This window comes from Equus caballus, chromosome 21 (genome assembly GCF_041296265.1).
Source record: "Equus caballus isolate H_3958 breed thoroughbred chromosome 21, TB-T2T, whole genome shotgun sequence".
In the NCBI taxonomy this organism is placed as follows: Eukaryota; Metazoa; Chordata; class Mammalia; order Perissodactyla; family Equidae; genus Equus; species Equus caballus.
The window spans coordinates 24,753,902-24,779,620 of NC_091704.1; the positions used below are offsets into that span (position 1 = coordinate 24,753,902).

General features: G+C 39.1%; 1 long non-coding RNA gene across 1 annotated transcript; it reads left to right on the forward strand.

The window, feature by feature from the left end:
* Positions 1–740: 740 nt before the first annotated feature.
* On the forward strand, positions 741–8,354 carry LOC138919733 (uncharacterized). Its single transcript, XR_011430192.1, has 2 exons — positions 741–838; positions 8,202–8,354. It is a non-coding gene; the product is annotated as an uncharacterized lncRNA (long non-coding RNA).
* Positions 8,355–25,719: the final 17,365 nt, after the last annotated feature.

A 25,719-nucleotide genomic window follows, 5' to 3' on the forward strand; every position in this document is an offset into this window, starting at 1 on the left:
GAAGGGAAACTTCAATCATTCTCCCTGTGCTTTGGAAAATCCATGAATAAATAAATATGTTAATGCAAATAGTTTCCACCTCACAGACAGATTTGTAAGAGGATGTCCTTTCCTTAAACTACACTGCATTCTAAAGCAACTCTCCCGCCTGACAGTATATCTGGCAGAACTAGTTAGTAGGAATGACCCTTACTCAACCATAATCTGTACATATAATTGATGACAGAATCTGAAAGGATACTAACATCTGACCTGGTACTATTACATTTTCAAGGTAATTTGTGTCATAACGGTTCATTTAAAAACACGTAAAAGCAAGTTTATGCAGCATTGAATATAATCGCTTGTTCACAATCTCAAGATCTAAAGAAGCAGAGCATGCTTTTAAAAATCAATACACAAGCCTAAACCTAATGGATAATTCATTAGAACCAGTTCTGCTGAACCACAGATTCACAGTGCCAACACAGTCCTCAGCAAAGCTGAGTTAGAAGGTAAGAATCTATCCACCCTACCTCCCATTCTGAGGAAGCTTTAGGTGTCAGGAGAAAAGAAGGCTGCAAAGTGGTCCCAGTGAACAAGAAATTAGAGTCCAAGACAGTTTTAGGAGTAACCAAGTGCTACATTAGAGCAGAAAGAGATACGGCTTTAAACACCAGCCCTGGTTCATTTTTCTATATTCTTTAAGTGTATTGATCACAAAAGTCTGGAATTTAGGAGAATTCTAAGAACCTGAGTGTCTTGAGGGAACAGCAGAGGAGATGTGATTGAACGAGGAGTACTGAAGAGCACCAAGCATGAGAGGACAGATCTTTCTGAATGGAATGTGTCCTGGCTGGTAAGGCAAGGAAACCAAGGTGTTCTTTTGATTCAGCAAATGATTCTAGGGAAAGTTCTTCTTAGATCTCTGTGCCTTAATATCTTCCTGAGTGAAAAGAGTGTGGACAGGAGGGTTGGATGCTGAAAGGGATGCCTTTCCTTCCAATGACATGATGCAATGATGAAAAGTAGGCGTGGGTTTCTAGATCGGAGGCACTGACCTGGCCTGGACTAGGCTGACTGACCAAGGTGACAACAGGACACATCAAGCTTCTGGACACACCAGGGCTTGCAGGACTGGCATCACTTGGGTCCTGGGACTCTTCAGTGCATCTCCAGCCACACAACAAGGGTGGGACTCAAGGGCTTAATGGGTGCCACAGATTTTCAAAAATAAGAAAAGTAAATTTGATTTGTTTGTTTTTTTTAAGATTGGCACCTGAGTTAACATCTGTTGCCAATCTTTTTTCTTCTTCTTCTCCTTCTCCCCAAAGCCCCCCAGTACATAGCTGTATATTCTAGTTGTAAGTGTCTCTGGTTGTGTGATTTACTTTTTTTTTTTTTTTTCTCCCCAAAGCCCCCCGGTACATAGTTGTGTATTCTTCGTTGTGGGTTCCTCTAGTTGTGGCATGTGGGACGCTGCCTCAGCGTGGTCTGACGAGCAGTGCCATGTCCGCGCCCAGGATTCGAACCGACGAAACACTGGGCCGCCTGCAGTGGAGCGCGCGAACTTAACCACTCGGCCACGGGGCCAGCCCCTGTGTGATTTACTTTTAAACATTCATAAAGACCATATAAAAATTTGGGAGCTTATAGGAATTTTTGAAAAGGAAGGCGGGCAGTGTGAACAGGAAGAAAGCTTGTATCCATAGGATAGCCAAATATTGAGTACTTCCATATTACGTAAGCTAACTCAAATGCCAACATTCCATAACCATTCAATCAGATGCAGTGTTATATTTATCATACCCTTGTTTATTTTGCTATTAGAGACTGATTTCTATAAGCCTACATTTCAGATTACATTTTCTAAATTCTATCATCTGGATTCTGTCATTGTAAATCAGAAGCTCACACATTCAAGTATTGTTTAATCATTAATGACTTGCACAGTTATAATTTAAAACACATACACACTATTTAACTTTGATTGCTTTCAGTACACAAAGGAGATAGAGTAAACTTCTCAAAGCACTTATATTTACAAAAGTAAAAACCCATTCCTACTTTAACAATAGCCGTCTAATAAAAGAAATTGTAGCAATAAATACAATTGTAGTATCTATCAGGTAAGAAAAAAGCAGAATCATGTGCAGATATAGTTTTCTGTCATAACTCATCATTTCCCCAACCCTCTTCACAATAATGGAAAAAAGTCCCTAATTGACATGTTAATTCAGAGTTCATACCAAAATCTTGCTAAGCTAAAATTCTAACTCCTGTTTTTTGGTTAAGTGGAAAAGTCAAACATTGATATCATTTATAACTAGGGTGTGATGGTAACAAATGAAGCTTTCCCCCAATCTATACCTCACTGCCAGGAATCTGAGGTCCAGGTGTCAGCTGTATAGACTTGAGCCTCCGTCTGGTGTTTCTAGAAGATAATGAGTGTAAGGGTACTTAGCACAGAACCCAGCAGGCACTCCATGACTATTAGTTTCTCTTCCCATCTTCTTTCCAAAATTACTAACTCACGTGGTCATAACTAAGTCTTGTTCCCTTAAAATATCAGAGCTTGAAAAGAAATATGAATAAACTCCATGGTCTCAAAGTATGCATAAACAAGAAGAACCAACTCTTCCCACTTTCTTTTAAGTGTCCCATGCCTATAAAAACCATTTTCCTTAGCTCCACACCCTTCTACCGATGGGTCACCATCATGGTGCTCTGTCTCCTTTCTGCACAGCATTACATCCTCCTCTTCAGGATCCCCCACGTTAGCCCTGCAGGGATCCACAGGAGATTGCTAGGGACTCAAGTACGATCATTCAGAAGGGGAACATTTACTCCCAAGTAATATCAAGTACCACGCCAGAAGGCGAGCAGTGAAAAAGAGCACTACCTCTAGGATGAACATATATGTCACTAATTTTAATGTAACTTGGTTATAATAAGAAAAGGAAAAGAGAAAATACGTATGCTATATCTTGACCCGCTAAACTTATTATCCTATTTAGTGTTTTTTCTAACCCTTTGTATCTCCTTTACCAGGGATGATTGATTAAAAACCTATATATACACTCTGCTTTACAAGCATTGGCTTATTTACCATCGATGCTTTGATGCACAAAGTTTCTCTATTTAACAAAAACTCTCCAAAAAATCAATACTTCTTTCTTCTGGGAAATTGCCCAAAGAAATGTCCCCACTGAGTCTTCTAGGAGCTTCCATTATGTTTCATACCTCTCATGTAAAATATCTCATTCACTTATTCAACAAATATTTATTGAATGTCTACCATGCACCAGACACTGAACCTACCAGGTGCTGAAATTACAAGAGTGAATAAGACAGAATATGGACCCGGCTCTCACAGAAATTACATTCTAGTGAGGAAGACCAAAAGTAAACAAGCTCAAACTCTCCTTAAAGTCTCTAAAGAGATGAACAGGATGTTGTGGTGGAGATTAATAATGCAACTGGAAGAAGAGGGCCTGGCAGAGGGAGAGAAGTCAGGAAGGGCCATTTTGAGTGGGTGACTCATGATCTAACACTTGAAGGACAAGAAGAAGCAACCGTTCAAAAGACTGGACGAAGATCATCTCGGGCAGCAGGAATAGCTGGTGAGTTCTGCCTCAGAAAACACTAGGACCTTAACTACTGCTTACAGGAAGGAAGGCTATATGGTTTAGACATGATCACATTTCTGTTTCCCTGAGGTCCTCTTCTGCCAGCCCTGATGAACCATCCAGAAACACACACTGCACCTTGACTCAGGTATGTGCTCGCACTGCCCAAGGATGCCCTGTAGCGTCCAGCAAGGCATCCCCCCGGGTGTTTAATCTCACTTGGGTAAAGACCTCACCATTAGGTGATGACCAAAATTAGTCATATTGACTTTGCTTTCTGAAAAAAAAATTAGACTGCATGGCTAACACAGTGATTTTCAAGCTGTGCTCCGCAGACAGAAACCACTTTCACAGGAGGCCAAGAAAGTGGGGCTCTACCTGACTATCATCACTTTCAACTATTCAACATATTAGAATCTGTTCAAGATTTCATTTAATGAAAAAATTTTGTGAGTAAAAGGGATTTGAAAACCATAGTTTCCAGCCTGTTTTAGAACCTTTAAATGAATCCAGCTCTCCAAAATATGAGAAGAGATGTTGGCACATGATCTTGAGTTCCTCCAGCCCGCCTCTTATTTTTCCATTCACTAGACCTAAATCTTTTCTTTCCTTTTCTTTCCTAAATCTTTTCTTTCCTTTTCTTTCCTAAATCTTTTCTTTTTACATCTCATTTTTGCTTCATAACCTGTATCCAGTTCTCTGCTTAGCCTATAAACTATTTGATGAGCCAACTTCTTCCTCCTTACTTTAGGACAAAAAAAAACCTTTACAATTAAAATGCAGAGATCAGTAATGCATTTAAGTTAGTTCAATCCAGAAACAAACATTTTTAACATCTATACTAAGTGAGTTACTGATTTTTGGTGGGGAAAAAACTGAGAAAAATAATTTAAAAATTCAGCTTGCCAACTTTTCAAAATAAATGTGAAAATATGCAACATAATTCAAACAAAAAATAAATCAAAATACATAGTATAGCCTCTTATTATGACCCTCTCTTTTATTGGTATACACCTCTGTTCCGCAAAGTGCTTACTGTGGAAGGGGAAAAAAAAGGGACAAAACCAAGGGTTGAAAGAAGAGATAGAAAATACAAAGACTGAAAAAAAGAGGAAGAGAAAGATAGCAGCACTGTTGCGGATAGGTTTAAAAAACGAAATGTCGGGGGGGCTGACCCCGTGGCCAAGTGGTTGAGTTTGAGCGCTCTGCTTCAGCGGCCCAGGGTTTCACCGGTCCTGGGAGCGGACATGGCACTGCTCATCAGGCCATGATGAGGTGGCATCCCACATGCCACAACTAGAAGGACCCATAACTAAAAATGCACAACTATGTACCTGGGGCTTTGGGGACAAAAAGGAAAAATAAAATCTTAAAAAAAAAAGAAAATGTCAGGCTGGCCCGTGGTGTAGTGGTTAAGTTTGTGTGTTCCATTTTGGCAGCCCAGGGTTCGTGGGTTTGGATCCCAGATGTGGACCTACACACTGCTCATCAAGCCATGCTGTGGTGCTGTTCGTCATACAAAAGAGAAGAAGACTGGCACAGATGTTAGCTCAGGGATAATCTTCCTCAAGCAAAAAGAGGAAGATTAGTAACAGATCTTTGCTCAGGGGCAATCTTCTTCAAGCAAAAAGAGGAAGATTAGCAACAGATGTTAGCTCAGGCCCAACCTCCCTCACCAGAAAACAGAAGTTCATTTTTCAAACTTCAAAAAAACTGCTACTTCTAAAATTATTAATCAGATTTTCCCACATATATTGTGGTATAGTGGTTTCATATCAGCAGTCTAGGTAATTAGGATCCTGTAGAAAACATCTGTCCATAATTTTAAGAAAATTTTATCAGTGGACTCATTGCATTCCAAGCCCAGAGAGAATGCGCCCTGCTGATCTGCAGGGCAGCATACACACTTTCTGGACTTTCCTTTCAGGGGTGGTTAAAACTAGATGCTAAGGCACCAAGGAACAAGGGAACTCATCTTTAACTGTCACAGATGCCTGTGCACCCCAGAGAAGACATTTCCATTGCATTAGGCATGTTGGAGGTGCCAACCTGATGTGTTGGTCAAATTTATTTACCTGTTGTGATGAGTTCATTTCCACAATGCAATTTCCAATTAGAAGCATGAAATCAAAACCAGCCAACTCCATTCTAGCTTACGATGTCGTGCAATAACAAGTAAAATTAAAGTCAGCCAAGGCACGCTTGCTTAGAAAATTAGTGAAAACCTCAGACTCACAAATCAACAGGATTTATATATGCAGTGAAACCTAAGAAAATTAGCTGTTATCTAATTCTAAAACAAACACATTTGACCACTAATATTCAAGCTACACCTCATTTGAATTATATAGAGCTTAGGAAGCCAATACATATTCTAAGAAAACAAGAACAGGAATAATTTCCTGGCCTATTTGCGTATTAGCAGCCCCTGGAAGTGCTTTGGTAGCCACGATCCATCTGTCCCAGTTACCCTTCCAAACCCAATTCATTAACTGGCTGTCCTCGGCCTCCAGATATAGAAGATAAATTTATAAGTATACACAAGAAGATGTTCCCTAGAATTTCTTTGGGAAGAAAACATATTAAAACAAAACCACAAACACAAGAGAGCTATCAGTGTCCAGTTATACTTCAGAGCAGATACAACATTCACTTAACATTTTAGGACTTAATAATAAAGAAAATTAATTCTGTGATCCCCAATTACTTCTTGAAATTCACTCCGGGGCTCCATTGGGTCCCTAGAGATGTGAGTAGTGAGCTCTTCTGGGAACAATTTGGAAAGCAGGCTTCTAGTAGAATAAGAAAGCAGTCATCCCCTCTGAAGAAATCCAGAGGGACACAATTTTTGCAGGCCAGAAAACAAATGACAGTTGCAAGAGGCAAAATCAGGTCTTCCAGTTCTACCTCAGGTGTGACTCCCATTCCTGCCTGTGCCTAATAGCCCTATTCTGGCTTAGGATGAGGGGGGATTTAAAGGTGCTCACATGTCTTTACCCGGCCCTCTTCTCCTGAGTAATGAGATCATGGTGTCTTCCAGCAAAACATTTTTTGTCTTTATAAGACCATTTGTCCTAAGCCATCCCTCACATTGCTTCACCAAGAAAGCAAACCTACATGATCTACTTACTCTATAAATATGGTTCTAGTTAGAATCCCATCTGCATTCGTCCTCTTGTAAAATTACACATAGACGAGTATGTGTATTTTTTGCTGTAATCATAGTCTTATAGATGCACAAGGCATTTAAAAATATTTAGAAGAAAAATGAAATAAGCCCTTGTTCTTAAGGACTATTCAAAGACAAATAGGGGCTGCGCCCGTGGCCTAGTGGTTAAGTTCAGCACGCTCCACTGAGGCGGCCAGATTCAGTTTCCGGGCATGGTCCTATACCACTCATTGGCAGCCATGTTGTAGGAGTGACCCACATACAAAATAGAGGAAGATTCACACAGATGTTAGCTGAGGGGGAATCTTCCTCAATAAAAAAAAAGAAAAGAAAAGAAAAGACAGAGCATAGTGAATAAGAAAACGAATACTCTTAAATGCATGTATGTCAACTTCATATCAACTCATAAATATTTTATTTGTCATATAAAGTAACCTTGATATATTAGTAGAATTTTGAATTTGTCCCTATCAATTCAATAATTAGAAGCTAAACTCACCAATCATTTCCATTGAACACAGTGTTTGTAGTATAGCCTCTTATAGTAACATCACTATAATTAATATGTGTGTCTGGTGTTTTGTATATATTGCCACCCACCATAAGTACTTCAAAGGCAATATTACAAAACAACTCTTTAATTTTTTATCTTGACTACAAATAAGAAGGTTTAGTGAGCCTTCAAGGCCTTATCTTTGTGAACTTAATCTGCACACTATGACTATAAATCCTCCACTTTAATCCATTGTTAGTTATACTAATTTCTTATCCAATAGGCAAACTAAACTAAATAACTGATAACCCATGAGTTTTCTCCAGAGGAATAAAATTTATCCAGGAGATGACTGACTTTATCACATCTGTATTCACTCCCCTCTTTGGACACAGCACATCTGTGAACTTTGTAGGCGTCCACAAGACATCAGGTCCACCACGCATCCCCAAACCCACCCTGACCCTCATGTGTGCTGCCACTCTAGGTTCTAAGGATGGCAGCATGCCTTATGCCTGAGACTACACAAGTTAGACAATAACTACCTGTTGTTACAGAAAATAGAGAGCAAGCTTTGAGGGACTAAGTCCTAGAAGGTAAGTTTGAATTGGCATTTGGGGGAGCGGATTTGCAGACAAAGGACAAAGGTTTACAATAAAGATACACCCCAAAAAGGACAAATCATGGCTGGACTTCAAGGGCAGGCACTAAACCGCTCCACTGACACTAAAGCTTGACAGTTTCTTAGGTAGGAAAAGATTCCCAATTACAGCTAAGTTTGCAGTAGGTACAACTTTACCATTTTACCTAAAGTGGACCTTATCAGTGGTCTTTTGATCATAGAACTTTCTGAGTGAGTTGACAATTGATTATCCTTCTGGATGCCCCTTAGCTTGCATGCTTATTAATTACTAAGTTATCTCTCCTAAAGAAACATGGAGCAGAAATTATACAGATCATGAAGACAAAATTCAACCTCAGTGCTGAATGACAAGCTGTTTCATAGAAGCATCAGCTTGGCTGTCCGGGATGTTCTCTTCAGGAGCAGGCTATGTCACCAGCAGAAATAAATCTGTGAATGCGATTGAAGCCTCCAGAGAGGTTACCGTGTCATGTTCCTATCAACTAATGTCAAATTTTTATATACAAATATTCCCAGTTAACATGACTGATGTTTTTCTAGGCTGGCTGGCTAGTCACTGCCTCTTTTGATTGATGTTCATTAAATCGATGACTAAATTAGCATTATTATTAGAAAGTATTTTAAAGTTCAATTTGATAGGGATGTTAGCTATTTAGTTCCTCTTAATCTTTTCAAAGACCATGTTAGAATATTTGGCAGATATGTTTCCAAGGCAGAGTCAAGACCTAGACCTGATAACCTGATGAGGTGGGTACACATCAAACCTTTAAAAGCATTTTTTTCACTTTTTTTTTATTAATATTATGGTAGATTACAACATTGTGAGATTTCAGTTGCACATTATTGTTAGTCTTGTTGTGGGTACACCACTTTCCCCTTTGTGCCCTCCCCCCATCCCCCCTTTTCCCTGGTAACCACCGATCAGTTCTCCTTGTCAATATATTAACTTCCACCTATGAGTGGAGTCATATAGAGTTTGTCTTTCTCTGTCTGGCTTATTTCGCTTAACGTTTTTTTTAAGATGAAAAAACACCAGGGGCAGATATAATAAGCATATCCCCATCGTCATTGACCTTGTCATTGGTGATCCAATGAAAGTGATCATAAGAAGAATGAATTTGAGAGAAATGGCAACTAATAAAAAGAGGAACTGTATGAAAGTTATAAGAAAAAGTCTTTAAAAATTAGAAGAGGTTGGTGTTCTTGTCTCGCATTGTAAAAGAAAGCTACCACCCATTTCACTGGGGATGCTCTCAGTAATGGAAGCAGCGATTATACCAATTCATCCAGACTTTAGGAAAGGGATCCAGGATTTGAACTTGAATCTGTCTGAGCCCTAAGACAGTTCTTTTCTCCTATACAATCTGACCTCTAGCTCTGGCTGCCTATTTTGAAATTAGGATTGCAAGTTTTTATTTTTCAAAATCTATGACTGGAAAGTTTGCCCTGAGTCAGATTCATATTATCCTATTTCATTTTTCACATTCATTCAACAAACATTTTTTGGAGAACCTGCTGTATGCAGGAGCTTCACTAGTCAACTAGCACGTCAAAGATATTCAAGAAATTTTGTTGAAAGAATGAATGTTTTCTTGGCTTTTTCATAGTCCTCTTCTTAGGGCCTCATATGTCTCCCACTCCTTTCATCCATCCTGTCTTAGGCTTTACAAGTTTTCTATATTAAACCAGTAATCTTTTAAGATTCTTGGGCACTACATACCCACCCTTCTGAATGGTAAATCTATTAATGCATACGCATATTCTAGTATGCTTCTTTCCTACTTTTTCACAATCTCTCACTTCAATTTCTGATTTTCTGCCTGCATTGCTGCCTAAGGAACGCTGAACAAGACACTTTAATTTGCAACTTGTCCCTCAACTCCATTTTTACCACTATCTCCACAGAAAATTCCAGTAGCGTTGGATTTTTATATTAATGGCAGTTCTCCCCTCTCCTGGGCAGAGCCTCTATAAAATAAATAATCTAGGTGACCACTGGAAGAGTATTGTGCAAAGTGTTTTGGTTACCTGTTTTTCACTATCTGAATTCAAGTTCTAAAACAATGATGAAGATCAGAGTGCGAAACTACTGTCTCCCCAAATGGGGCGAGGCGATGACAGCTCTCATCCTAACTTAAATATGTGTTTAATTTAAGAAGCCTCTGATTCAGTGACAGATACTACTAATCATTAAACAATAGGCTGAATGTATGCTTCATGTTTCTTTACCAAATATTTGACAACCAATAAGCAAAAAGTTGAATTGCACTTGTTTTTAAAAATAGCGCAATAAAGCATTAATATAACTAACTAATCTAACAATCCAATTATAACAATTAATAAAACTAATAATAACAAGTCTTAGCTTGAAAATAGTTTTCCTTGGGGTGCTTTTCAAGAAGAAAATACTATGGTTTAATAAGGATACCTTACCTTGGTACATCAACATTTTATTTATTATAAAGTATTAGATTAAACCATATGGAATTATTGAAATTTGACTGTTTTGACCTACAAAAATGGCAATTCCATATCGTTCAAATTTATATCACAAGGATTTGCTGATATTCAACCATTTGCAATCTATAGAATATCAACTTTATATGATTCAACCTAATAAATAAAAGCCGACACTCGTTTAGCAGCTGTCAAGTGCCATTTCCTGGGCTACGCATTCTTTATGATCATTCCATTTAATCTTCACAACAATCCCAAAACATGGATATTGTTCTCATTCTACAAGTAAGAAAAATGATTCTTTGGAGAATCACAGAAATACACATGTTAAAGGTACTTCTGGTAAGATCTTAGAAGGAAATAAAGAACATGTTATTGGACACCAGAGGGAAGGTGACCCTTGTTATGAAGTGGTCAAAAACTTGGCTGAATTGGGTTCAACTGTTGGTTGGAAAAGCGGGTAGCCTGTTGTGGGTTGAACTGTGTACCTCAAAAGGATATGTTGAAGCTCTAACCCCCAGTGCCTGTGGATGTGACCTTATTTAGAAATAGGGTCTTTGCAGATGTAATTAACTAAGATGAGGCCATATTGGACTAGAGTGAGCCTTAAATCCAATATGACTGGTGTCCTGCGGAGAAGAGGAGAAGACACACAGAGACAGACACACACGCACCCAGAGAAGAGACATAGGGAAGAACACCGAGTGAAAATAGGTAGAGTCTAGACTTTTGCTGCCACAAGCCAAGGAAGCCAAGGACTGCTAGAAACTACCTGAAGCTAGAAGAGAGGCATGAACAGATTCTGCCTCAGAGCCCCCAGAAGGAACGAACCCTGCTGACACCTTGATTTCACACTTCTGGCCTCCAGAACAATGAGAATAATTTCCTGTTGCTCTAAGCCATCCAGTTTATGGTAACTTGCTATGGCAGCCCTAGGAAACTAATTCGGAGAGATAACTGTAAGGTCAGCCATTTAGTAGATGATGAAGAAAGGATTCACCCCAAGCAGACAGACTCCAAAGCTCATGTAGAAATCGCAGTGAGGTTCAATCTCCACAATCACATCCATCTTCTCGTTGTGTTTTTATCAGCTTCTATTAGATAGGCACTAAGGGTTATATTTTATAGATTGGGAAACTGACCTCAGGAAATGAGGCAACTTGCTAGCCAGTGGTAAGACGAGGATTTGAGACCACATTAAGTAATTTCAGTGCACTTTCCACTAAAACCCAACCCATACTTGGTAATAATCCCCCCAACAGCTGTATACAGAATAAGGGTATTTCAGTTGAGTGTTGATTTCTCCAGTAGCATCTGAATTCATGTGCACGTATTTCATTCCCTGGGGGAGATTTGAGAACTAAGTCAAAGGCTTACCTGTTATCTACTACCTCTATAACTTCTACTTAGTAGCCTAGATTCATGAAATCTCTTCTAGTATTCTTCCATGAGAATGAATCCCAAGGGCTGTATTCTGCACAACTATTACCACTGCAACTATTGCCACATTAAAAGTTTACTCGTTGGATTTCAGAACTCCTTAAACATCTATAGTGGCCAATGAAAGACTAGTGGCCAACTGAAAGTTTGCAATTTTCACTGTCACCTAGGGAAAGACTGCTCCTTTCAATAGCTCCACACCGCACAACTAAGCCAAAATTAAAAGATATTTGGATAAATTTTCAGAATAGATCTGTAGAAGATCATATTATTGCTTATTAAATAGACACACCCACACACACCCCACTTCTATGGAAGGATTACACGTTCTCACCCCTACTGATGTTGGGCTTAGCCATGTGACTTTCTTTGGCCAATGGGACTTTCAGTGGCCATGTCACAAGCAGAGCTTGGAATGTGCTCAGTTGGGGCTTGCCATCTTGTGTCTCTGCTATTGCCAAAGAAAGAGCATGCCTTCTGTAGCCCACTGGTTCCAGAAGAATGAGTAACAAGGGAAGTTCAGGTATGTCTAGCCTAGATCACTGAGCCCCAGCCAACCTACAGATGCATAAGGGAGACATAAATGTTTATTATTGTGTGCCAGAGATATTTTTATGGTTGATAATTAAACTGTATTACTGTGGTAATAGCTGCTTAATACAATACAGACGTTTTTTAATATTATTATTCTTCAGGGAACTATATCCTAATAAAAGTAAAATTTCCTAGTCTTCTAAAAAGTTTCTTTTTTACTGCTTCTGAATAACCTTGGGCAACCGAGCGTGTTTTCCAAGTGCTTGCATGCTTTTAATTTTATCTCGTCATCATCTGAAAGGCAACATAACAAGAGATAAGTCCATTGAAAAGAAGAAACAGCCCAGCTCACAACCAGCCGCAAAATCCCAGAAGAAAGAGGAGCCCCCATGCAGGTGAGGTCCATGCCCTGGATACAATAACTGCGCCACCAGTCTTGTCACATGGACTTTCCTTTCGCAAAGCACTGTTCTTTCAGTCGTTCATTATTTCTTAAACTTGTGAAAAATATTATGTGAGTTTATATGCTTCAGAATTACTTCTCATTTATTAAAGAAAGAAAAATACAATTACTTATCTCAGGCAATTTCAAATATTCCTGCTGTCCCTTGCCTGTGGCGGGGAACCTCTCATGGTCAAGAACTCCACCTGTGTGCTTACAAATTAGCTAACCAGACTGCTTATACTGTGAAATTGTCTCTATGCAGATGTTTTACTTGAAATAAGGGAGGGCTAAAAATTTTAGACTGCTCAGGAGTTTGTCTCTTGTGTAAAACTAAACTTTTATAAAATGGTAATTCTTAGGCAGGAGATTCTAAGTTCTCATGTCTTTACTTTGGTTTTTGTTTTGTTTTTAAATTTGCCACCAGTGAGTAAACAATTGTCAACAGCCATGTTGGTGACAAATTCCAATGATTAAAACATGTGCTTATGCAATATTTGTATGAAACAAACAGATTAAGGACCAAGAACAAAAGAGGCTATTATACAACAGGAGTGAGGGTACATTTATTACAGAGCGCTCACTCCAAAAACACTTAACAAATTACTTAGGGGTGATGGTTTCCCAGTCCACACACTTATTCAAAGCAATGAGAAGGGTGCCGTACTTGAAGTGTGATTAATATAACAAGGACATTTACAACAAAAGCCACTTTACCTGTCCCCAGATCAGAATACCCTGGCAAAATAAAATATGTGCAAATATATTTGAAAAATACAATTCTTTTGAAACTATTCCTATAAAATATGTGTTATGGGTATGATGAAAAGACAGGTTTTTCTCTCCAAAAAGTTGAGAATAAAAGTACAGAAATGTGTTCTGAGTAAAGAAAAGGAAGAACATAACTGGGTCCTTTGACAAGACATACTATGTTACTCGATTTTTAGTTACCCCAGAAATTTAGGATCAGTGGACCACTTCTCTACTCGGTAGAACAACCACATAAGCAGGAAAAGCATGACCTTATCCCAGAGGAATGGGGAGAGCCTAGAGACAGGCACCCCGAGACCTGGGCGCTGGTCAGTATTTGTGCTTGGGGGAAGTCATTTCAGACCTGAAGAGGGCTGAGGGAAATGTTTTCCCTGCAGACTCTAGGAACACTCAGCATGTGGAAGTTCCCCCTCAGATCAGGCATGGATCTAGCTTAAAGAATGTCCTATAAGGAAAGATCATAACTTAATGTATCCAATATTCCTCTGCTCTATGGTACTTTGTTCCCCTCAAGCACTGCAAGGAAGAACTGGCCAGAATAAATATTCAGCACAGAGAGTCCAACATGAGTTCTCTTTTAAATTGATTTGTTGCTCCCATCCCCTAAAGAAGCCTGAAGCAGTGATTCTCAAACCTTGATGTACATCATTCCTGCTTCACTTATTAAAAATGCATAAAGACCCACACTCCAGGAATTCTGATTCAGTGGAATTTAGGGAGGACCTAGGATGTTGCATTTTTAAAAATTACTCCAAATAATTCGGAGACAGTCTGTGAACCACCCTTTGCACCCCCACTCCAAACACCACCCTCCAGCCTGAAGAGATAAATAATAAAATTTTGAAAAAGGTTATCATTATCACAGATAATTTTTTCTTATCTGTATTTTCTGTATTGGTGTTTATTATTCATGCAATCGAATAATCAATCACCAAGGATTTTGAAAGAAAAGAAATTGTTTTAAAATCATATGGAAAGTCTCATCCTGTTTAGAAGACACATTTGCACCCAATACTGCGGTAAAAAGTGCCTGAGTGTTGTCTCACATAATTCAGGACAACCTAATTCGGTCTTAGTCTTAAAGGGATGAGAAAGAAGGTGTTTAGCAGTGAGAAAGGAGACTGTGAAGTAAAAGAGGAGAGGGAGATAGCAGAAATGAGAAAAAAAGAGAAAATGGCATTACTATTGTCATTAAATAAATTTTGATTTTGCTTCAACTTCATTTTTTCTTTAAAAGTCCCTTTTCCCGTACTTCATTCCTCACTGTTTTCCCTTATTCTTTTACATCCTCCTCAGATACCATTTTAAGCAGTTTCAGAAACCTGAATCTGAAGAGAAAAAATATAGCTTCCGGCCATTTAAAAAAACTCTATTTTCGTTCCACTGCTCTCAACCCACCTCTCCCAGATCAGCTACTTTTGAACTGTGCAGCAGACCATTTGCCTCCTAAGGAAAAAACTGTACTTACATTTACTTATCCTCCAGAACAGCACAAAAACTGGCATAGAATAGTTCTGTGTACTGTTCTTTTCTCCTTCACTGCCATGTACTCTGTGACATCCCTTAGCAGGAAGGAGCTGTGGTCAGGCATTAGATGGAAATGGACCACTCACCTTCCCTGGGCACCAGTTTCCTGATCTCCATTGTCACTTGAGGCTCATTAGCTCAGGTATTTAACCTTGACAAAATCTGGAAGCCTTCTTTTAACTTGAAACTTTAAAAAAAAAAATACGGAAGCAATTGAGAAAGAATAATGCAATACATTGGGATGAATTATGCATGTTTCCTTAAATAATTAAATTTAAACTTAAATAGGCACATAGCAAAAAATAGTGTGCATCTGGGCGAGTCTGATGTCCTCTTTTGCCAATATCCCCTCCTGACAGCACTGGTAAAAGCCTACATCTTTAGCGGTTTTTAAAAAGTTTCTGAGTCCTCTATTTCTGTTTATTCCAATTGTGTTTAACCCACTGATCATCTGCATTCAGATGCCATCTCCATACAAATCCACATCAGTCCATGCCAGAGTGGTCTCTGCCTTAGATCAGGACTAATACATACACTGTAAAAATTTTCAGGCTCTGTCTACAATTATTCAAAGATCAGACTTCAAAGACAGAGCTTTTATCAATTTGAGAAACCACAGTTTCATACAAAATCTGTCAGTGCAACTATTCCTTATTTTTGCAAATAGGTTTCCTGCGACCGCCTGTGAATAGCCTGAGTTTCATGTCCACAAAATTGTTTCTCCTCTGCTCTTGGTGGACTTTTATAGACTGCCATGATTTTTGTTAGCAAAGCATAGCTTTTAGGCTGAGTGCTACTTGAAAAATGATTTTCTTGTACTCTGAAGTCATTTAGCACATTGTCCTATAAAATTTTCTGCATCCTCATTGCAGTGACTGTAACTAGGGAGAAAACTCATTTATGAATTCTTCTGGCATTTCTTATTTGTCTTAGCTGGGGTTCCAAAAGGAAGCAGAGCCTGAGACTACAGCTTGCAAGCAGAGAGTTTATTTTAGGAAATGATCTCAAGGATTGGGAGTTGGAACTGGGAATTGGGAATGAGGGAAAGTCAATTTGAAGATGAGTTTTCAAGCTAATCACTGGGCAATGGAGACTGTATCTCACTGGAGACGCTCTGAAGAGCTATGTAAAATGAGCTTCAGAACCTTCCAGTCAAGGGACAAAAGAGGACAGTATTTATCTGCTAGTTTTTTTCCCTCATTAGTCAAGCCTTCTTCTTTGAAGTGGCAAAGATTCTGAGAATAGGACCTCAATAGTCTTTAAGATAACAGTGATGATGATGATGGTGGTGATGATCGTGATTATGTACCCAGCATCCCCTATCGTTGACTCTGTTTCAGGCATTGTGCAAAGCATTTACCCACATTTTCTCCCTAGGTCTTTGTGATGATTAATTTTATCTATCAACTTAACCAGGCCATGGGGAACCCAGACATTTGGCCAAACATAATTCTGGGTGTATCTATGAGGGTGTTTCTGCATGAGATTAGCATTTGAAATGGTAAACTGAGTAAAGAAGATTGCTCTCCCTAAAGTGGGTGGGCCTTATCCAATCAATTGAAGGTCTATTGACTTTCCCCACGACATAATCATAGTCAATATAAATAAACAAGCATAGTTGTAAATCTTAGCTTTATCTTACTAGCGACCGTTGCCACATGGGAAAAATTCCCAGGCCTAGGAGATGATACCGCATATATTCCTGAAGATTTTGTAGATTTCCTTGGATTGTAGCATTTGGATGATTGTCTGTGCTGTTTCTCTTCCCAGCCCTTTGCTGACACCATCCTTAGTTGCGACCAGCCAGTGGTTAGGAGAAATATATAAGTGAACGCCACCAATGAAATTATGAAATTATGCCTAGAATCAGAATGAAAGTTGCTTTAGGTAAACCAAGAATTCTATCTTCGCAGGGAGATGACAGGAATTAGAACTATTGTTCAGAAATGAGACTTAGTTTCTTTTTTTTTTTTTTGAGATAATTTCTTCTTTAAAATCATTTGACTATAGGAAGTACTATAGTAATGGTTTAACATTTAGAAATTCTAGACCATGCTGAGCATGATACTTAATATTCTGAGAAGGAACAGTCATTACGTTGATTCTGAGAGGTATATAAATCACGGAAATAATTTTTAAAATTATAAGGTTAAGATAAATTATCAATGGTATATCTTCATTAGTAAGGAATTTTAAAAAGGTATAAATATGTGACATTCTTAAGGAGCTTGAGATTTCAAAAACAGGTGTCTGCTCTAGCATTTACCATGGTCAGCAGCAGAATCTTGCAGTGCCCAATGAATAAATACGTTTGATAAAACTGTCCAAATGATTTCTGTGGAACTCCCCAAATTCTATATTTCAGACGTCACTATGCTGGATTTACAGAATGGCTTAGTAAAAATATTCTCACCTCTACTCACACATAACAAAAAGTAAGAGAAGGGGAAGGTATGGGCAGAGAGGCTTCCGATCATGACCATTTCAACTATTTGACAGACTGAACTGGTGGAAATAGGTTTTCCACGGAAGTTAACAACTTAACTGCAATAATCAAAGATGAAAAGGAGATTTGATTTAAAAGGTCACTAGACCACAGAACTGATAAATGTCTATATTATGGGAAAAAAGAGCTGGCATCCAGATAGAGAGTACGAGACAGAAGGAGAGAGAGAGAGATCTTGCACTTTGGTCACACAGATGGAAGGAAGGGAGGGAGGAAACTAAATTGACAGCATTTTTCTCCACATTCCATTTGACAGCCTAAATTCCTAAGGCAGTATACATTTCTTTCAGGATTGTGACCTCATTTTGAGGCTTTCCAGAAGGCATCTTCTTCCTATAAGCACTTTAAAATACAATTTCCAAAATACTCCAGTTCCCAGGTAAGCAGAAACGTTTTCATCAGCTGAGGACTAAAAGGAAGAGGGTTGCAATTCAGTCATCTGATCACATTATCAGAGAGCAAAGCTCCTGACCTGAAGCGCCCATAATAAGAAAGGAATCAATCTCACGCATTTTTTTTTAAATGTGGAGTCGCCTGATATTAGTGCACTGACGAAAAAGAAGTACATTTCATTTATCAAAAGAATTTTCTGGACACAAACGGACATAGAAATTGCTAAAACAAGAGCCCTAAGCTTATCCAAATTTTACCTCAGTTTTTTTCCAAAAAAAAGTAGAAGTACTCAAATTATCCCAAGACTATGGCTTAGTTTAGCAGAGCAGAAAGTAATCAAAAATAATTTGAATTGCATCACCAGAGTCCGTGTGCCAAATGCCACCCATCAATACCCACTGTAGCACTGAGATTATAATAATTGGGGTCATTCCTCAAGGTCAAGGTATTTTTTTTCCTATAGACTCATGTTAGAATAAAGATAATATCTGGGAAGGATAAAAATGTACACTGCAGTTTGTATTCTGTTATAATAGTGTTTCCCATATTGAATTCGTCACAAAAATTTATTTCTGAAAGACTTCACCAAGCCTTTAATACACTAATGAGCATTATGAATCTTTGAGAGTGGTATAGTATGCAGGATGCTACAAACTTGTTTTGCCAAGGAACTCTTTTTGTACCCCTCCAAGTTGTATCTACTAAAATCTGAAGGAATGCCAGCAGAACAGTTTGGGAAAGCACCCGTCATCAGCTAAACTCTCATCTACAGAAAACAGGGTCCTGAGATCATCAGACCCAGGACACATGAGTTTAAAAGGGAGTCAGGCAGAAGCGAAAGGGCCAGAGCAGGGGAACCATGTGAAGTCCTGAGGAGCCAGGGCATGTGAGTCAGCATTTGGGAAATGGGAAGTGTGGGAAAGGCCTGGGCACAGGGACAGAAGAGGCAGGTGGAAGCAAGAAAAACCCAACATTAACTCTGTCTATTGCACAATTTTGCATAGGCCAGCACTATTCTTCCAGGAGACAAAGCTCAACATGAACAAATAATTTTTAGCGGCCTCATTAGCTCAGTGCTCTTAGTCAACAAAGCCAAACAACCAGTCTGACCACACCGGCTGTATCATGAACCCAAGTAATATAAAAGGTTATATGTTTTTATCTTGTAATTTGTTTTCGGGATATTAAGATTGTCTTTGTTAGGTAAGAAATCAAGCAGGATCATTATTGGACTGTCCTTAGAAAGATCAGGAACAAGGCCCCTCCCCACAATAGGAATGCTATTATCCTGTTTCTTTAAGTGCACAGAATCTTGTGTCCTGCTTTCTCTCCTTAATTCTAACCCTGTTAAAACCTTTTTCTTATGAATATAGCTGTTGAATTTATGTACATTATGACTGAAAGTCCTGCTAAGGCTTAAAATTTTACCCTCCCCAGGGTACCTTACCCGAGCTGTGCTTTCATGACTTACATGTATGTTCAGAAACAGATGCCCCTCCCTGACGTTCCATTATGACAAGGAGGTGAAATTCCTCCTGAGGTAGCCAACTAGGATTCTTTCTCAGTTATTATCATTGCCTTTAGGGAACAAAATCACATTCTTTTCTTTCTATAATTGTTTGATTTTTCTTAATATTTACCAAAATTTTATTTTCCTTTATAGCATCACCCAATTAGCAATAGTAGCTATGTTTATTCCTGAATTGGTTCTTTGGGGCTCTAGTAATCTAAGACCAAATTAAATAGCACTTCTGAAAATAGCACTTTTCCATTATAGTAAAGAATCAATATTTTTTTTAAGTAACTAGCTTTCCACGAAGTGTTTGATTTTTAAAGTCACAGACCAACCAACTGTGAAACAGGAAATCATTCTTGAGACAGAAACAAGAAAGGGATTACCAGAGTCATTTTAAACTTACAGTTGTTTCCATGTGTTGGCTTAAATAATTCGACAAATAACAGATAACATCAAATAATATCATTTTTCAGTCAAGACCACTGAAAAGGAATGAAAAATCTAAGCTTTTCATCTTGGAACTAAAATGCAGAAGTCAAAACTGACATCAGAAGATTAACCTGAAGTGAGAATCCTTATAATACAAAAAATAATAATAATAATAAAGAGTAAAGTCCTCACTACCATCCTCAATGTAGTCCTCAGGACAGCTGGGGTGCTAAGGAAAGGCTCTAGCCAAGGTCACATCAGCTATCTCTGCCACCCTCTCGCTGAGTGAGCATAAGCAAATAAACAGGAACTCCTAGCCTTAGTTTACTTGTAGGAAATAGGGGAACAATGATAGTTTCTTCACAGATTGTTTGGGACAGTGAAATGAGATCTGATGTATATAAGACTCTTGGTGTGCTGTAAAGCTTACAGTAACAGTTTCTAATAAATAGAATTCACATTTTTACCAAACTCCTTTGCCCCTAAAATTCTTAATGAACTTTGCCTACAACCCATTTCCAAGTCAGAAGCTTTCTCCGAATCTGCAACCTTCCTTCCTCAAAGCTCTCTCTGATCCTACTCCAACATCCCTCTGGGTCATCTCGATTAGGCCTCCTATCAGCTATGTGGGATTTCAGTCCTTTCTCTGGTACTCCCAGGGAATCCAGTCACAGTTAGTATAATGCAAAACGAATAATTATACTGCAGATTTTAGGGTATGACTGGAGAGTGCCCACTGGCTTCTGTCATCTCTCCATCTCAGCTCCTTGTATATGACTCTCTCTGCTGGGAGCAGCCCCATGACAAGTACAGCCCATTCTCTCATTACAAATGTTTTTCTCATGGGGAAGATCTCTTAGGTTCCAGTGAACACAATTGTCTCCAGCTTATCCTATGCATATAATGATTGTAAAAATGAAGGTAGGACACAACTGAAAATTATGATGGAAAGATTGACCTATGATCATATCCACCCTTGAAAATTACTAAAAATGTGCTCCTTCTGATTTCTACAGTCAAGAAAATGGAGTCATCCTGAAGCACAGATTGGAAGGGGAGAGTACGGTACACCCAAGAGGAATCTATGGCTCTTTTACCCATTAGATCTCTCTATCCTCTGAGAAAGGAGGAGGCCAGGGGAAGGGCAGTTCCCCATGGAGATGACCTTGGCCTTCTTCAGTAGACACCAAAAGTGCCAGGGTCTCTGCATTCCATCTGAAAAAATATATTTGACTTAGCAACTTCCCAGCATCAGAGACCTAGAGACTCTGGGCAACTTCTACTGATTTGATTGAATAATATTTGGAAAATAAGAAGTTTTCATGGACAATAAAGCATGTATAAAATTGGCCACCCTTTCCAAAACTATAGATGAAATGTATTTTACTCTTCTGGGATACTGAACTGCTGCATTAGAACCTCACTTGTGCTGCATAAGGAAAGAAAGACCAGAGGCCTTACATAATTTCAGAAAACAGACATTTGCCTGCAAAGAAATATGTTTGATCTCTATGCCTTCCTGAAAATCTCTTTCCTTTTTTCTCTTAGTAGTCTGGGTTTTCAGAGTCATTTATTTTCCACCATTTTCTACTCACAGAGATTATTTAACACATCATATCTATAATAATAATTTTATTTGTGCTAGCCCTTCATTGTCCACAAAACATTCTTATTTGATTTTCCCAGCAACCTTGTATGGTTGGAAAATATTACTGTTATGATTAGTTCAATTTTATAGTGAGGAGACTGAGTCTGAAAGTAGTTAATAACCTTATCTGAGTCCACAGAGCTAATGAATGGCAGTGCCAGGACTCAAAGGGTCTTCTGATTTTTCATGCCATGACTCCACGCTTCAGAGAAACAAATTTGATGAATCACATGCAGCAAATCAATGTAAAATCAAACTCTTAACTATGACATTTTGAAGCTTAGCAAGTCTTCACGTTATCTAACATATTTTCCTTATCAGCGTTTTAGTTTCCACAGAATGCTGTTAGAGTAAGGCTATAACTATCGGTCACAGAGAAATATTGTAACCATTGATATTCCTGACTTCAGGATTTTTCTCAGAATTGTCTTTACAAAGTGCACTCATGTCTGTAGTTTTTCCCTCTTCAAATACACCTTCAAATATGAAGAATAGAAGCAATATTGATTCTGCTGTTGCCCTGACCAGGGTGCTTTGTTGCAGCCAACAAACTCTGTGTAGCTGGTGTAAACAGAAAGTTATTTATTAAAAGACAGCAAAAAGCCAACAGAATCTGTGTAAGGGCTGAAGAGGTAGACTCCAGGCTGAGGTTCTGGGGAGGACTCCAGAACCTCATCTCAGAACTGATCTGCCAAGGAAATTGCTGCCTCTGCCGTCACCAGAAAGCAGCAACTCAGGACACTGCAAACACTACTGCCAGTAACAGAGCCCTCCTCAGTGGAATGGTCTAAATGTTTGTGCCCCTAAAATTTGTATGAGGGCTTTGGGAGGTGCTTAGGTCATGAAGGTGAGGCCTTCGTGAATGGGATTAGCGCCCTTCTAAAAGAGATTCCGAGAGATCCCTTGCCCTTCTTCCTCCATGTGAAGATACAATGAGAAATCTGCAACCCAGAAGACGGCCCTCACCCGACCATGCTGGCACCCTGATCTCAGACTTCCAGCCTCCAGAACTGTGAGAAATAAATTTCTGTTGTTTGTAAGCTCCCTAGGGTGTAGTATTTTGTTATAGCAGCCCAAACACACTAAGATACTCTCTCTGCCTTAATACCTGCTGCAAAAAGGAAACTCAGCACCATGCCCATTTCCTCCGTGTGACTCAATTCTGAATGAAGTCTCTCACAGGTGCATCTGATGGGTAGAATCTAAATCACTTATTCTCCTCCAGAAACAAAGGTTTCATGTGTTGCTTTTCTCATTGGGATGGTAAGACTTAAATTGAATGGAACCATTACAAAGTGGAGAAGCTTTTAAAACTATTTTGTGCAACTAGATATGGCAGAAGTCCATTATAGTGTTTTATTGTTTAAATGGGAATAAAAATAGAACTTATCATATGGTTTTGTCATACGGATTAAGTGAAATAAAATATGTAACAAGCTTGACACAATTGGCATAAAGGAAGTGATCAATAAATGTTGTTATTATAATATAATGGGATGTTGAGTAGAACCTCTCCCTGTTCTGGAACTGGCAACTAGGCCTCTAAACTGAGGATACAGGATTATCCAATATCCGTCTTCCTAAATAAAGGTACAAGCATTGCGGAACAGAGAGCCCCTCCAAGATTTTGTAAGAGATCAATATATTCTCTCTGTTGCCCTAAGACATCTCTCAGGACACTCTACCATAAATATAAACAGAAGACTGGAGAGGAAGAAAGGGAAGAGGAGGATGAGGATCCACAAAATCATGCATGACTAATTCTGAGGTCTAGTCAGGAGTACTGAAACTTTTCTTCATGGAAGGATAAAGGAAGGTGAGTGCTCATCCACCAAAATCCAGTGCGGGATCCTCCAAAATGACCATGTGCAGGAATTGGAGGTGTCTACAAGAAAGAGAGGCTGGCATCTCATTCCCCAGTGTTACTTGATAATCGACCCCCAGAGCCTGTCTGAACAGACAGGAGAATTGAACACAGATGGCAGAAGTGAAGGAAAGAAAGGGAAGCCATGTGGTGTCTTGCTATGTTTGAATGTGTCAGTGATCTGTGATGCATGATTTTCATATAGGTCAAGAGAACACTGTGGAAGGTAGCAAGGCTTGAGCTATGAGCTGATACTCTATTCAAGAGAGCTCTCTGTTGCTTCAGGAAGCAGCAGGCATTTGCGGCCATGTGATGTACTGAGGGTGAAGGGAGCTGGAGGGCAAGGGAAGAGTTTGAGCTGGAGGCAGATCTTCCATGAGAGTAATATGAAGTGGAAGTCCCACCCACAGGGCCACCTAAGCAGCTTGTACATGTGTCCAAACATCAATTTCTATCTTCCCTCTCTCTTTCCATCTCCCTCTTCCCTAGCCCAACCCACCAGAGGAGAAACAGAAGACGGAAGTGGACTTTAATATCAAGTTCCCCCTCCCCCACCGCATGCCTCCTCAGGCCATTGATAAACCCTGAGCTAGGAGGAGAGGGGAGTGTGATTGGAGTTTTATATTGGACTGGGCCAGACTTAATAACTGGAATTTATTTGAAAGCTCTGACATCTGACCAAGATTTGACTAAAGTCTAAGAAAATCAGATTCAACAGAATGCGGTCAAAGGCACTGGTTGAAAAGAAACAAGACACTTGCATGTTTATATCCCACTAGGATAAACTTTCAACAAACCAGTTACAATTGAATTGCTTTTATTATTTCTATTCACTCCTCTATTTCTCTATCAGGACTTGGTTCACTTTTTGAAAGATAAGGTAATTAGGACCAAGATAACCAGTAGCCTCAGCCAGTGCCATGAAAGTAGATTCCCATCCTTTGACCTTTTGCTCACCCAATATAGACCTGAATTTTCATACTCTGTGGTCAAGGAGGATAGAAGACGACCATCTGTGTTTCCTCGTCTTTGGTTCTTTTTTCTCTGTAGACTTGTCTGCACCCAGCATATATCTTAACTGGAGAGGTATCTAAGGGAGGATATCTTCATGCTCTCTGTTAGACCACGATCTGCTTCTCCACACCTCTGAATTACAACATTGGGATGTTGTAGAACAGCTTCTGAAACTTTAATGAGGATAGAACTCACCCAGGAGTTTTCTTAAAGTGTGATTTTATAGGTCAGGGGAGGAACCTGAGATGCTGCATTTCTAACACATTTCCAGGTTCATTGACCACATCTGTGTAATAAGCAGAGAACACTCCACCTCATTAAGTGAGAAAACCAAAGAAATACACTTTCCAACTCCTCTGAAAAGACATCAATAAGAGCAAGCAGGAATTCTATTTATTACAACATTGCTCAACATTATTACAACATTGCATACTGTGTACACACAAGGCCAGATTTTCTATATCGATACTGGTCTCTTTTCATGGTAATGTTTATCACCTGATAGTAGTCAAGTTTTTCTTTCTAGTATTGGAGACTTTCTTAGGATATTTAATAAAATTCATTTTTTACCTCAGAAAACCAATTGCAGTCAACATTACAAAGATGTCCTACATGTCAGGAGAAATCAACCTACAAATTCACTCCAGAGGAGAAAGAAAATTTATGGGACTTTTCACCACAGAATCCCTAACAATTGAATTATGTCCAATTCCATGTTTGTACTAGAGTTCAACTTGTCTTTCATCTTACGAAAGTTGTTCTGCTTCATTCTCTCTTTGATGTTTCTCTTATGTCATTATTCGTATTTAATAAAACCAAGTATCAGGTGTTTTTAGGATAATCGTAGATTTGAATACTCTGATCTGTAGACAAACCATTTGGACCTAAGGTTTACTTTCAATGAGAGTAGAGCCCAACAATCTGTTTTAACAAACTCTCCAGTTGGTTTTGACACACAAAAATGTGAGGATCATGGCTGTAAAACTGTGGCTTTCAAACCAGGCTCTCAAGCCTGTCCCTGCTAGCCCCTGATTCTGAGTGCATTGTTCCAGAAGTGGGACTGGACACCAGTATACTTTTCAAAACTCCCCAGATGAATCTAGTCTCCTAATGTCCAAACAAGGTTGGGAACCTGCTCTAAAGGGTGTTCTTCTGTACAGAGCCACACAGCTAGTAGAGGACAGAGCTGGGATTTCGATGGACATGCTTGGATTCCAGAACCCAACACCATGCTCACATCTCGGTTTCCCATTGCTCTGCTCCAG